Source organism: Lepus europaeus, chromosome 8 (genome assembly GCF_033115175.1).
Source record: "Lepus europaeus isolate LE1 chromosome 8, mLepTim1.pri, whole genome shotgun sequence".
In the NCBI taxonomy this organism is placed as follows: Eukaryota; Metazoa; Chordata; class Mammalia; order Lagomorpha; family Leporidae; genus Lepus; species Lepus europaeus.
The window spans coordinates 84,551,516-84,566,919 of record NC_084834.1 but is presented as its reverse complement, the minus strand read 5'-3'; the positions used below and the strand labels follow the sequence as shown (position 1 = coordinate 84,566,919).

Genomic DNA, 15,404 nt, shown 5'->3' with positions numbered 1-15,404 from the left:
ATTTCTGGACACCAAAACAAACAAGCAAATACGTGAATTCTTATTTCAACTGTAAAAAAAAAATTAAATAACTAAACTGTACTATTCAGAAAAATTAAAATGTTGTAGCAGTGAAATTACATATAATTTTCTTCTGTAAATAAAACAAAACTTTCTGCAATATTATTTTTATTGCATATTGTTGTAAAGCAAAAATCCAGCATATAGTAAATGAACATAAAGAATTATTTTGCCAGTCTTATTAGATAGAATTAAAAAATTGCCATTGTGATGTAGCAGGTTAAGGCACTTCCTGCAACACTGGCATCCCTTCTGGGCACCGGTTCAAGTTCTGGCTGCTTCATTTCCAATCCAGCTCCCTGCTAACAGCCTGGGAAAAACAATGGAAGGTGGTAAGTGTTTGGGTCTCTGCCACCCACACAGAAGACCCAGACGAAGCTCCTGGCTCCCAGCTTCTGCCTTGGCGGTTTCAGCGATTTGGGGAGTGAGCCAGTGGATGGAAGATATTTCTTTCTTTCTTTCTCTCTCTCTCTCTCTCTCTCTCTCTCCACCTTTCAAATAAATAAAATCTTTTTTAAATTTTATTTAAGGAACACAAACTTCATGCATTTCATATATACAAATTTAGGAGCATAGTGATTCTTGCCACCCTACTTCCCTCCCATCTACACTCCCACCCTTCTTCGTCCTCCCTTTTCTTTTCCCAATATTATTTTATACAACGATCTATTTGCAGTTAGCTTTATACTCATAAGATTAACCTGCACTAGAGAGTTCAACAAATAGTATGAAGAAAAAAACAAAAAAAAAAGAAAAACAAACAAAAAACATTGTTTCTCAACACTCAAAACAAAGACTATTCAAAATCATTGTATCACAAAATGTCAATTTCATTCCTATAGATTACCTTTTAGGTATTCTATTAGCACAGATCAGTGAGAACATATGGTATTTGTCTTTTTGAGACTGGCTTATTTCTCTATAATAGTTTCCAGTTGCATCCATTTTGTTGCAAATGACAGGATTTCATTTTTTTGACACTGTGTAGTATTCCATAGTGTATATATACCATAATTTCTTTATTCAGTCTTCAGTTGATGGACATCTGGGTTGATTCCATATCTTAGCTATTGTGAAGTGAGCTGCAATAAACATGGGAGTACACATTCTTTCATATTCTGATTTCATTTTAGATAATTTTAAAAAATTACAACTTATTGAAGAAAGTCGTTCTCTCCTTGTATAACATTTGTGTGCAGTCTGGCTTTTACTCGATGCTTTTTTGGCAAATTTGAAGAGTATAGTACACTTCTCTGCTCCAGGCCAAAGAAAAGAGATTCAAGTTAGCTCTTAGATTTAAATGAAGAATGGTGCTACTTATTTGGCTTGAAACAATCTGACAATCTTCAATGATTCACTCTAAATATCAAATGATTTCGTTAAGTGAATTGATTTCTGGTGTTATGTTGGTCCCAGGGAGTAACCAAACAACACTTACAGACCTACGTTCTTTTGGGGTAATAAGATTTTAAGAGTCACTATTTGATTTGCCAAAGAAGACAAATGTCATATGTGTTCTCTGCAGTTTCTTGCTGGTGTCTCCCTACAGGATGCTCTTGTACCACATTTGCCAAATAAACTCCTTTCTTAGGGGATCATGAAAGAGATTCCTTCATGTAACAGTCACCTTTAGAATCCGTGCTCTTAATTTACGACACGCTGTTTTTTTGAATCCTTTGCTGCCTAATGATGCCATTATCATCCTCTGAACTCATTAAAGTCCCACAAAGGTTTTGATGCTTTGTAGTGACATCTTTATCTCTCAGAGCAGTTTGGAAACCTGCAGGGGTGTAGAATAGCTACAGATGGACTGTTATGCAAAACAGAGTGTATTAAACCTCCCCCAAACCAGAAAAAAAAAGTATTCCAGGACATAGAAAAGACATGTGTTCGAGCCACAGATACTGGTTCATGGAGGTCAGATCTGCACACTGATTGTTTCCTTTTGGCAGATTACCGCAGCTCACCAGGGAGATTTATTTACACCCTGAAGAGTCTGGGGAAAAGAACCATGCTGACTCTTCAGCTTGATTATAGACCTCCTGTTCTCAAATGAGATAATACAGAGATCAGAATCAGTGCTGAATTGAAATAGGAATATAAGTGAAAGAAAGTGGACAGTACTTTAATGGTGAGTGGACTGAAAAAAGAAAATAACAAAACCCAAAGACTCCATTAAGCCTGAATCAAGACCTTCTAAATGGAATACTATGAACTGTAGTGTCAACAATGAGAAGAGAGAACTGCATTCTATCTCTAGGGATGCCCACATCTCATGCTGGACTGCTGGAATTCAAGTCGCAGCTCTGCTTCTGATTCCAGCTTCCTGCTAATGCACACACTCTGGGAGGCAGCAGGTGGTGGCTGCGGTGCGTGGGTCCCTGCCACCCTTATTGGAGACCTGACTCCATCCTGGGCTGCTGACTCCAGCCTGGCCCATCTCCAGATGTTGCAGGCACTTGGAGAGTGCACTGGCAGATAGAAGATTTCTCTTTCTGTTCCCTATCAGATAAATAAAAGTTTAGAGAAAAAGAATAATAAAAAGTAATTTCAAGAGGGGGGAAAATGGCAGGGAGGAAAGAAGACTGAGTTTCATGGCAGCGGTTTTCCAAACAGTAATGACAGGCCCAATCCATCGGGGTAAACCAACAACAAAACCCTCTTATTGTTTTACACTGTTCATTTAAACAAAAGCACGTTGAGGAAAGAACACAGAATGAGTGTGTAGAAGACTGTTGAGAAGACATTTTCAACCTGACAAAAAACTATGTGATGTGTACATATTTCTCATTGCCCTAAACTATTAAGTGAATTACCTTTCTAGGGTCAAATAGTGATATTATTAAGAAACATGGAATTTTTTGTCCTCAAATTTACCATCTAATGCATACCTAGTGAATCTAGCTCTATTTGTAAAAGATTAAGTCCAAGTATTCTACAAAAGATAATTAGGGTCGTGACATTACTGTTTTGTAAATTCTGCTGGATAAAACACAAGTATCTGCCACTGGGATTATTATAATTCAAAATTGTTCTGAGTTTAGAATGCTAGACATAATTTGATAAATACTAAGTAAATATAGGTTTCAATTTGATGAAATATTGGTGAAGTGATTAAGAATATGAATATGAATAAAAACAAGAAGAAACTAAGTAAGATTCAGCTCTCTGTAACTGAAGACTTTTAGGAAATGAGCAAAGGAGATTGGAAAAGTGACTAAATCTAGAAACCATGTGTGTATGTGTTTGTATGAGTGTGTGTATGTGTGTATGTGTGTGTATATAAGTGTATGTGGGAGAGATTTCTTAGTATATTTAGTCACTATGAATTAATACTTCCTAAAATAGAAATATAAGTATTAATGCTGGATAGACACACATATCAATGTTCCTGTTTCAGTTAGGAAACCTTTTGACAATAAAAATATAATACTTGGCCTAAAGAATATACATAAATGTATATATATATATAAATATACATAAAGTATATACATAAAATATTATCAAGTATATTACTTAGAACAAATGTCTGAAGACACACGGTCCCCAAATTTCCTTGTTCTTTTGCATATGAGCACAACATGGCTGTTGCAGCCAGAGAATTCACAGCCTTACATGACCATTTCTCAATGCTGGAAGAGATGGGGTGACCAGGAGAGACAGAGAGAGAGAGAGAGAGATACAGAGAGAGAGAATCTATATACTGTGTTTTAGATGACCAGCAATTGTTTATTTTAGCTCAAAAGTCAGATAGCAACAAGAGAGAATGGTATGGAAGGCATCCTGGTATCAAATGCACAGGATCTGCCACAATTCTCACCTGCATTTAATGTTAAGTTTCTGTTCACCCACACAGAGAACTTACAAAAGGCCCCTGGGCAATCCCATCAAAGTTGTACTTTTTGTTAGGATGACTGTGTTCAGAATTGAGGTTTACTCAATTCATCCTTCCCCTGTCTTTTTAGGAAGAGGGAGTGTATTCGTAGACTTTACTGATTCTTTTCTCTTTTATTTTCTTGTTCCATCTTCAGTTTTATTCTTTAGAGTATTTTCTACCAAAGAAATAGAAGGATGTTACTGGGCCACGGTGAAGTCTGTGCATTGAACTAATGTTCTCTGAAGTAACGTCTACTTGAAATTCTATGTGAAGATTAAAATTTAATAATATGAATAACTGGAATAGCAAGCTAACAATGAAAAGTGGATTTAGCGTGATAGATCTGTTCTCAAGACTATCAACACAAGATACATTAATAAAAATATTTTCATAATCAAAAGTCAATTTTTTAAGTTTGTGCTAATAGGTTTATGAATAAATTACCAGGGATCATATCCATACTTCACAGTAAAGGGACTGCATTGATTATATTTTGCTTAGCCATTGCTTTTATGAGAATATTTTTTTTCTTTTTTTAACTTTTATTTAATAAATATAAATTACCAAAGTACAACTTTTGAACTATAGCGGCTTTCCCCCCCCCAAAACCTCCCTCCCACCTGCAACCATCCCATCTCCCACTCCCTCTCCCATCCCACTCTTTATCACGATTCATTTTCAATTATCTTTATATACAGAAGATCAACTTGAGAATATTTTTGGTCAATTTTTCTGGTTCTTCACTATTTTTCTTCATCTACCTTTATTCATTTATTTTATTTATTTGAAAGGCAGAAAGAGAGACAAACAGACGGACATCTCTCATCTGCTGGTTCACTCCCCAAATATCCACAACAGAGCTGGGTCAGGCCACAGGCCGGAGCTGTGAACTCAATCCTTGTCTGTCACATAAGTGGCCAGCTAATTGAGCCATCACATGCTGCATCCCAGGGAGCACTAGGATGAGGCTGGAATTGGTAGCAGAACAGGGACTTGAGCCCAAGTAGTATGACACAATATGCAGGCATCCCAAGCAGCATCTTTTTTTAATCTTCTTTTTTAACTTTTATTTAATAAATATAAATTTCCAAAGTTCAGCTTTTGGATTACAGTGGCTTTTTCCCCCCATAACTTCCCTCCCACCCGCAACCCTCCCATCTTCTGCTCCCTCTCCCATGCCATTCACATCAAGATTCATTTTCAATTCTCTTTATGTACAGAAGATCAATTTAGTATATATTAAATAAAGATTTCAACAGTTTGCACCCACACAAAAACACAAAGTGAAAAGCACTGTTTGAGTCTTAGTTATACCGTTAATTCACATTGGACAACGCATTAAGGACAGAGATCCTATATGAGGAGTAAGTGCACAGGGACTCCTGTTGTTGACTTAGCAATTTGCACTCTTATTTATGGTGTCAGTAATCACCCTAGGCTCTTGTCATGAGTTGCCAAGGCTGTGGAAGCCTTTTGAGTTCACCAGCTCTTATCATATTTAGACAAGGTCATAGTCAAAGTGGAAGTTCTCTCCTCCCTTCAGAGAAAGGCACCTCCTTCTTTGATGGCCCGTCCTTTCTACTGGGTTCTCACTCACAGAGATCTTTCATTTACTTTTTTTTTTCCCCAGAGTGTCTTGGCTTTCCATGCCTAAAATATTCTCCTGGGCTCTTCAGCCAGATCCGAATGCCTTAAGGGCTGATTCTGAGGCCAGAGTGCCCAAGCAGCATCTTAAATGACTTTGCCAAACAACCACACCTCATTCACTTTTAGATTCGTGAAATGTCATTATTCACCAACACTTGATTTGATTCAGGTTTTGGAAAATTCAACTGCTGAAAGATAATGGGTTTGCCAACAAACTCATGACTGACTTTAAGTTACTCTTCAATTCTGTTGAAATTGGTAACCAGCAAGTTCTCGGCCTTGTTTGCTATTATTGCTTAAATCATGGTCTAAAGTAGAAGTGTTGTTCTATTTCAGTAAATAGAAAAATCCTACAAATGTTTCAAATTTTATGTTATAGTGTTTTTCTTGCTAGGAGAATACACTGAATTTCCAAAAATGTCACTCTACAAGTGCAGTTTTTAACTTTAAAATTAATTTTAATCATTAAATGACTTGAAATTAATAAGTAATTTTAAAATGATTTAAAATAGCCTAATTAAAAGTATCTTTCATTTGATTTATTCCAAGTAAGCTATTTTCCTTGCCCACTGAATTCAGTGCAAGTTCAGCATATTAAAATGACTGCATTGCTCCCATTCAGTTCACTTTGGTATCAGAACACTAGCAATAATCACTGAGGCAAAAAGGCTGTATATTCCATCTGCTCTGACATGGTATAATCATTTGCATTGCACTTGATCACATAAGTAGAAAGAAGTCACCTTGCAAGACTCCACCAAAAAGTACACCCTAACTCTGGAAACACCAGGTGCTCTGTAATTTGAGCTTGCTGAGGGGCAAAAACATATGATGTAAATATATCTCTCAGGTTCATGCAAGGAGTGCTCTTTCATTAGATAACATTTGGAATGCATGTCTGAGAGGCAGAAACATAATTAAGGCAAACGAGGATAGCATGTTAATATTCCAGTATAGAAGAGCAAACATTTTTCAGGATTTCTGCAACTTTTACTAATGACTGACATGAAAATCAAATTGGAAAAAAAAGTGAGTTGTTTCATTTCAGACTAAGGCAGGGCTTCTTGTGTTCAGTGCAACTGACATTTGGGACTGGAGTTGCTGTAGGGGGCTTCCTGTGCATTGGCAGCTGTAGAACAGCATCTCCCGTTACTTCCTGGTTGCCAGTAGCATCCCCCTGAATCCAGGTATTAAAAAAAGATCCCAGACATTGCCAAATGTCCCCTGGGAGTCAAGCTCACCTCTGGCAAAGGACCCTTGGACTAACTGATGAATCAAATAATGTTCAGTCTTATGGTGGTTGATTTTGACACTTTAGTGTTATGACATGTATTAAAGCTAAAGTAGTGTGGGTTCTATGGCTATGGTAGATATTGGTTAATATTTTTCTATGAAGAAAATCATTTTAATTAAATATGTGCCCTAGTGTTACGTACAAAGATAAATAAAAGAAACTTAGTTCTGTTGTTCAAAAAGCTCTCAAACCTTTCTCTATTTTCCAAATAGAGTGACCTGTTCAATTAAAAAAAAAAAAAGTCTATTTAGAAGTACTTCTAACTTGTCATCGCTGAACAAAACCTCTAAATATATCTCCTGATATTTTGTATCTCGTGCAGGAATCTTCCTTTGCAAAATCATATACCTATACCACTGTCATCTTTGATATTTTTCATACAGAATTCACAATGCCCACTATTTCTTAATTTACTCTTTTCTCAAATATCTGGTTTTATTTCTGTTTGCCTTAGAGTTTAATTTAAGATCAATAGGAAGTCTACGTTTAGTCGAAGCACAGCTAGATTTTGGATGGGAAGAGTTTGCTTTGGCATGAATGGCTGCTGTTCTCTGTAAACCTCTCTGTGTATGTAATTTGACAGCATTTTAGACTACCCAGTTAATGAGCTCAGCAGCCCACTGTGTGCCCTGGGTTTAGGCAATTGGATGCTGCCTCCTGTAGGTTACAGGGAAAATAAAGACTAGATTCTTTAAATTGTAGGGAATTCAAAATTCTTGCTTGTCACTCTCTAGTTCCTCTCACCTGTATGGTTAGTGTTTCTGTCTGATACAACACTTGAAATTAATGTATTTGAATAGAAGGATGTACTAAGTGTTTAAGGTGTGGGGACTGATATTTTTCTCTGCAAAAGTCACATATTTTATACGCTAGAATCAACTTCTATGGAAACATATAATTATATAATGATGTAGAATGGCATATATTTGATTAATGATAACTCTAATTGTGCAAGACTTACAAGTACTCAAAGAATGAACCAGTGGCAGTGGGGAAGGTTGAGTCGTTATTCTACAATATGTGGCTTTTTCAACAGATGTATTTTCTCTCAACTGAGCACTTACACTGTGTAGGACCTTCCCAAGAGGAGGGACCATCCAGCCCATGGGCCATATAAGTCTGCAAAACCATTTGCTCTGGTGCTGCCAAGACAACTGTAGGCAGGACTTGAAAGTCAATAAATCTACAGCGAGGTGATTTTTAAGTTGTTAACTTTATATGGCCAACAAATGATGTTATAAATATCCAAATGGCTCTTGGCAGGAAAAAAAAAAAAAAAGGTTCCTCACCTCTGAAAGGCAATTCAGTACCACACTGGGTAAAGAGACCTCATAGCAGCTTCCCATTCTCCATTTAGCTCTGTCCTAGGAATCCATCCACTCCAGGTCTATTTGCAAAAAGTATGTATCTAGACTAAACAGTGTAGTTAAACTAAGAACATTCTTAAAGCCAGTAAGACACTGCTAGGGATTCCCACAGTCCATATCACAGTGTCTGGGTGTGAGTGCCAGATCCACTTCTTCTGATCCAGGTTCTTGCTAATGTGCCCTCAGAGAAGAACAGATAAGGACCCAAGTACTTAGATCCATGTGGGAGACCCAAACTGACTTCCAGGCTCCTGCCTTCAGTCTTACGGAACCCTGGCTGTAGCCTGCATTTGGATTTACTGAACCAGCAGATGGATGATTCTCTCTCTCTCTCTCTCTCTCTCTGTGTGTGTGTGTGTGTGTGTGTATATATATCTATCTTCCTCTCTCTCTCTCTCTCCCTTTTAAATAAAGTAAAAATAACTAAATAAAATATTTTTTTATAAAAAATAGAATAGTCCTGTATAAGCATTGTTGGGTAAGAACTCTTGCCCTGGGTTCTCTCAGCTCAGTAATGCCTCTGAAAAATCTTAAAGTCTGATTCAGGTCCACATTGCCAGCTCCCAGGAGGGAGCCAGCCTTGCTCTTATTCTTTTCTTTCCAGGGACTATAATCCATTCTATCAAATAGTATTTCATGGTAAAGGGAGTTCTAGCTTAATGTTTTGCCACTTAACTAATTCCAGATCTTATATACCTGAATGTAAAATATCCCCTATCTTAAATTTGAGAATATAACTTATATAATAATATAATATAATATAATATAATATAATATAATATAATATAATTAGTGGTTTGAGTGAGTGCTATTTTCTTATAACATTTTATGTTTTCCAAATTTTTAAACATAAGAAAATGAATGAGGAACAGACAGAGGAAGGGAAGTAATTTCAATTAAACATGAAGTTATCCTTGGACTCAGAGATCTAAAAAGAAGTTATATTTGCCTATCTGTAATGCAGTGCCTGTGTGGGTAGAAGCAGAAGAGAGCAGCTGATACATTCACCAATGCTCATGACTAGAAATCTGACGCACACTGGTTATGCTCCCTGTGATACTGTGAACACAGCATTAAGACAAATATAAAACTTCTTCTTTGATTCTAATTTGTCTTGATAGTGTTTATTATGATCCCTTCATTCATACTTAAGACAGCAGAGCTAAAGTCTCTCAACCATTTTAAGACTAAACAGATATTTTTATTATATACTTTCATTTAGAATAAACTTTTAGGCAGTTTCAAAGTCAGTTCCACGTTTGAACTCTCACAAGAGATCAAACTTGGCCTTGACTCTAAAGCAATATTTTCCTTATTCAGAAGAGCAGACAATTTCCATATCTATGCTACATATTAATAGAGTGGTGATTTCTGACTTGGAGTAGTCTCACGTAGACCATAGCTGTCTTTAAAAAGGTAAATTAGAATTCCATATACCTATCACTAAAAGAGGTTGCTGGGGAAGACTTTACGCTAATGAACAAGCTCCCATGTTATTATGGGGAGATGATTGTGTTTTGTTTCAAATCTCATATCTGGCAGTAGTGATGTTTTCCCTATCACATCTTTACTTTGTAATACAAAACCTTTCTTGTGTAACAGGAAAAATTAAAAAAAAAAGCATTATAAAATTCAACCTGTGGGAAGCATTGCGATTTGGAATTATGATGATCTCATTTTATACTTAATTAAAAAATATCTATACCAAGAGGTACATATGTTTTCATTCATATCTGCTAATATTATATAGCAAGGATTCTGTTTCAGTGCACAATTTGTCCAAGTTTAGCAAAATCTTTTATGGACATTGCAGTGGGAATTACGTGCAAAAGATACCTGCTTGATAGTAATCAAGTTTTATAGTAAACTTTAGGATTATTTGCTGTGGGCAGCAAATATGTAATGAATTTCTTATAACTCTATGTGAATAAATCTCACTTTACTCCCACTTAAACAGCCTGAAGCATAATATATTCAGATTATAGAATGAAACACAAGAAATGATCTTGACTGATGCTTAAGACATGGCTAATGATTTGCTTTCAGTAGTAAGAATTGCAGAGGATCATGTCCCTTTTTCTAAGAAATATATTCTTGAAAGTAGGCACCATTTTTGTTTTATATTTTTTGCATTGCTAAAACCAACGATTAACTGTCTTTTTATATCTGTAATATCAACTTATATCTTTAAACTATGTTGCCATTTCTAAAGCAGTCTATAAATTTTTATTACATCCATTTTGCAGGTGAATAAACTGAGACTGGAAAATATTACTTAGCAAGGTTAATCCAGACTGCCTTTCCCCTAGATTATAAAATCTGTAGATGCAATAATTGTATTTCATTCGCCGAAACCCATAGGGTAGTATCTGAATATCTATTTGTTTCAACTAAAAGGGGTTGTCTTTCTCATTGTCCTACAGTAGCAGAGTTAGGTAACATAAGTAAATGTGCATGTAGATATAATATTTAAGATATTTAAAATAAACTCTAACAGTAAAATAGAATACCATTAAAATAGTGTAATATGTATCCATACATTTTTCTTCTCCTATTTTTCCCATCACCACTTACAGAGAATGAAGTCAAGAATAAGATTTTTCTGTGTAATTCTCTCATCTGCAGTTCTTTTTCTGCTTTGAAATAGTAATGTAAGATGCCAGCATCATACTTTGAGCTCTGGGCCCGTAAGCTGATTTGATGTTACAATGAGAGGATTGCCACGTTAGAAACGTGAGGTAACTTCAGACCAGCACTCTAGTCCAGTGAAATGCAAAGCTCCGTGCACTCCGGGTTGTTCTCTTCGACTCTGCACACCCTGCTGCCTTTGCCTAACCTTTTCCTTCATGTCCGTCTTCTTGGCTAGAAGACAAGCAGGGTTAGAATAGTGTAGATGACACGATTCTGGTTTGATCAAGATAGAAAACAACCCTCATAATTCCTAATTAAAAATTGGTTTTACCCAAACTTCCCAAGCTTTTTTTTTTTTTCTCCTGATGTAGAGATGTTTGATGCTTATATGTAAAACTTGACAGGAAATGAAACCAGCATCATTTTCCAGTAAGTTTCTGCTGCCTCCCCATATCTTCGATATCACTCTTCTAAATACCCTCTTACATTTAAAGACATTTCATATTAACTACGTGGCTATTTGTTTTGAGTCTAATAGTCATTGCTTAAAAATTGTTCTGTAATGAATCAATTGAAAAATGAGCTTATTCCAGGCTCTTTTTTCTACTTGTTTCCCTTAGAGAGTTGTCAAACCCTTCTGCTCCATTGGAAATAATATTCTCCAAAGCTAATTTAATGTTTTAAAAATGCTAAGTGAATATGGTAGAGATCATCACATATTTGTGTTTTTTTTTAAATATCAGGTTAAAGGGGGGAATGTAGGCCAGAAAATTGTGTTAAAGTTTTGAAAAGGTATTTTGAGATAATAATAGAAAATTTCATTTGGTGAGAAGAGAAAGACACAAGTGAGCTCTAAGAATTGTGAGAATATCTCAACTTAGTTTTAACATTACATAAAATGAAAGAGGATCTCACTTAAATTCTGATTGTACAAAACAAATTGTCATTGTAGGTCATGCACATTGGTTTCTTTCTTTTCAGGGCAATCACACGGTCTTAGAAAGATGTTTCCAGGATGTATGCAGTTTGTGCAAGCTTATTTACTCACTGTGGGAGGACATCTCAAGCTGATAGCTTTAATTATTTTAGCGAGTCTTGTGATTGCACTCATGGAAGGGCACCAGAGTGACTGCCTTTAGTTTATCACTCCAAGTCAGCACTTACATGGGGCTTTGAGACGTGCCCTACACAAAAATCTGGTTTGATCTCTTTAGAAAATACTAGCTTAAAAAAGGCATAAAAATATACAGTATGAACATTTTGAGAACAATTAAAACCCTGAAATTTAGAACTTCAGTTGTATATGTTTAAAAAAATAAATTTCATTGAATTTGTAGTTTTCTTGAATTGCAACTTCAAACACAGATTTATAAGCAATAGGCAGCTAGCAGTCAGTAGTGATTCAAAATTTTCACTTCTACCCTAACAATTCACCTTCCTTTTTGTTTTTTAAGCTTCTGTCTAGCTGTATCCCTTCAGCCTTTCCTAATAAACTAGTTTATAGTCTCTCTTCTATAGCTTATTCTGTTAACAATTCAAATTAAAAAAAAAAAATGATAGCATTCACTAAGTCCTCACTATGCGGCAGGCACTGTCCTAAGATGTATTAGCTTACAGTAATCCTCAGTGTTATATATTGACACCATGTCCTCATTAGGGATGAGGAGAAGGGGAACTGTAGATGTTAACCTTCTTGAAATCATGCTGGTAAAATGCATATGAACCAGAATTTGCACACAGACCCCTCCCCCCTCAGGTTCAGAGTACATACACACAACCAGAATACTAGAGTTTAGATTTCATTTTGTCCTAAACACCCTTGGGATGGCATTTGTTCTCTCCCTAAGTTCCATGGAAAACCAACGTGGAATGGAACCAAATATAGGGAGAACAGTAACAGAGTGCCTTGACTCCATCAGTCTCATCTTATTACTAGTAAGCCTTCACTCAGTAAACAGGCCAATCTGTGAAGAAGGTAAGAGTGACTGTAATCACTTCTTCCCAGGTAAACGTATGCCTGGAGACATTATCACTCAATCAGTCATTCACTCTGCCTGACACATAAGTGGCCACTCTTCCTGGACATTTACGCTCCCTGGCACTCCATGGCATTCTTCCTCTTAAGTTAATACTACAATAAAACCTTCTGTTGTTGCTGCAGTGAAAGTGGAGCTGTTATCAGTGATGTTGCCTGGGAGTCTAGACACAGTATACTTTTTAAAAAAAAAAAGATTTATGTATGTATTTATTTATTTGAGAGGCAGAGTTATAGACAGAGAGAGGGAGAGACAGAGAGAGAGAGATCTTCCCTCTGCTGCTTCACTCCCCAAATGACTGCAATGGCCAGAGCTGGGCCAATCTGAAACCAGGAGCCAGGAACTTCTTCCAAGTCTCCCACCCAGATGCGGGGGCCCAACCACTTGGCCATCTTCTATTGCTTTCCTAGGTCACCAGCAGGGAGCTAGATCAAAAGTGGAGCAGTCAAGACTAGAACTAGTGCCCATATTGGATGCTGTCCTTGTAGGCAGAGCCTTAACCTACTATGCCACAATGTTGGCCCAATGGTATATATTTTTTAAGGTTATATTTCCATTACTTCTTGGATTCTTTTCTAGTGCTGAACTTATTTAGTACCTTGGTCTCTTCCAGTTTCTTAAATGCATGCACCACGCTAGGTAACTTACAAAAAGTGAAAATTTCTCTTCAGTTTTCTGGAGGCTGGGAGTTCTAAGATCAAATTGCTAGCAGATCTAGTGTGTGGCGGGGGCCCCGTCCTCATGTGGGGTGGCTTCTGCTGTCCTCACATGGTGGAAGGGGATGAAGCCCCCTCAGGTCTCTTTATGGGAGCATGAATCCAGCTGAAGTCATCTCAGTAGTTGGTGAGGGTCCATTTTAATAACCTGATCACCTCTTAAAAGCCATCATCCATCTTAGGAGTTAGATGTCAATACATGGAGTTGGGAAGGACTCACATGTTCAGATCATAGCACTTAAGGCCGTCCTATTTCAGCTCTACCTCAAAATAAGAGCAAGGTTGGCTGACAGCAAATCTGTTTTCCTTCTTCTCCCAAAGGAAGGAAGAGTTTGTTTTTTACATCCTTTCTTCACATTCCAGAATGCCCTTTTCTTTCCTCCTCAGTAATCAAAACAAAACTCTTCTTTAAAATCCTCTTTATTTTTGTTAAATAAACATATATTAAACCTGGATTCTGTGCCAATAAAAAAAATGAATTTAAAAAGGGTATGCCTTTTAGGGGACTTCTTTAGCAAAAAATTCTCCTACCAGTCAGGCTGAATTGATCCAGATCACATTAAAATATACGTCTTATTAGAACCCAAGTAATATTTGCATATTTAGTTATAGCTTTTCTTTTAAAGAAGTGTCTTGTGTGCATTTGATTAATATAGAGTGGCCTAGACTCTTTACTGTGGCTTCAAGCTTAATAGGATTTACTATTTCATACCAGCCTAACCTCTTCCCACAAATGATATTCAGAGAAAATAATCTGTGTCCTCCTTGAGGCTGACTTGAGACTGGATGCCACATCCCAGTTGAGCTCATTCTGAAGCTTAATGAAGTGTCCAGGCAAGGATGCTGAGTCCCAGGTCTGTCAGCCACATCAAGTGCAACTGGCTTACTTGGTGTTCAACCTCCTGGAGCAATGCTTATGGTCACCATCACCCAAAAGGCCTTTGTAGCCCTAGGACTGCTTGCATCTAGCTCAGGCTGCTGCCTCTTGTTTGGTCCCATTAATTAATCCCACAAGTTACTGATATTCCCTTAATCCATGTCATCTACCCAGCCATCTTGTTATCAGTGGAAGTCTGCATTCAGCCCAAGCAGGACAAGTTCACCTAGTGAATTGAAGGTGTGGACACATGCAAATAGCTTATTAGTAATAAGGGAAACCAAAAGTAGTCAAATCACTGTGTTACTCTTCTCCTTATATCTTGATACCATTCCATGTTGATTTTCTATGGAATCTATAATAGAGTATAGATACCTGGCATTACAGTTTGTGTATTCCTTTGGGCATGTCCTTGGTAATTGATTGAAGAACAGCACGTAGGTCTTAATCGCCAAGTCGTTATGATCTATCATAATCACATACTGAAACTATACGGACCTTTATAAGAGGACAGTCGTATGAATAATAGCAATAGAAATTATAATTGAGTATAACTGTGCTATTGATATAGAACTTTCAGATATATGCCTGGAAAGTCTTATGAGGCAAATAGGGTGTAATGACTACTGTTTACTTCTAGTTACTTCTGGTGCTAAAAAGATTTTAAAAGGCTTTGGAATGATATTTTGAAATTTGCAAAATATAATTATGTTGTTACCTCTGTGAACAAAATATTTCTTTGCAAAGAGAACATCTAACTCTCATTAAAACCATTTCTCTGAATATCATTTGTGGGAAGAGTTCAGAGTGGTATGTCATAGTAGGTACTGTCAAGCATAAAACATTGCAGTATTTCATGAAAAAACATAGGGGAGAGAAAGGCTTCTTAAGACTTGTTA

General features: G+C 36.7%; 1 protein-coding gene across 2 annotated transcripts in view; it reads left to right on the top strand.

Annotated features, from left to right (window-relative positions):
• Window positions 1-15,404, top strand: part of GRID2 (glutamate ionotropic receptor delta type subunit 2) — a 1,547,682-nt gene that overhangs the window by 767,080 nt on the left and 765,198 nt on the right. The window lies entirely within an intron of this gene.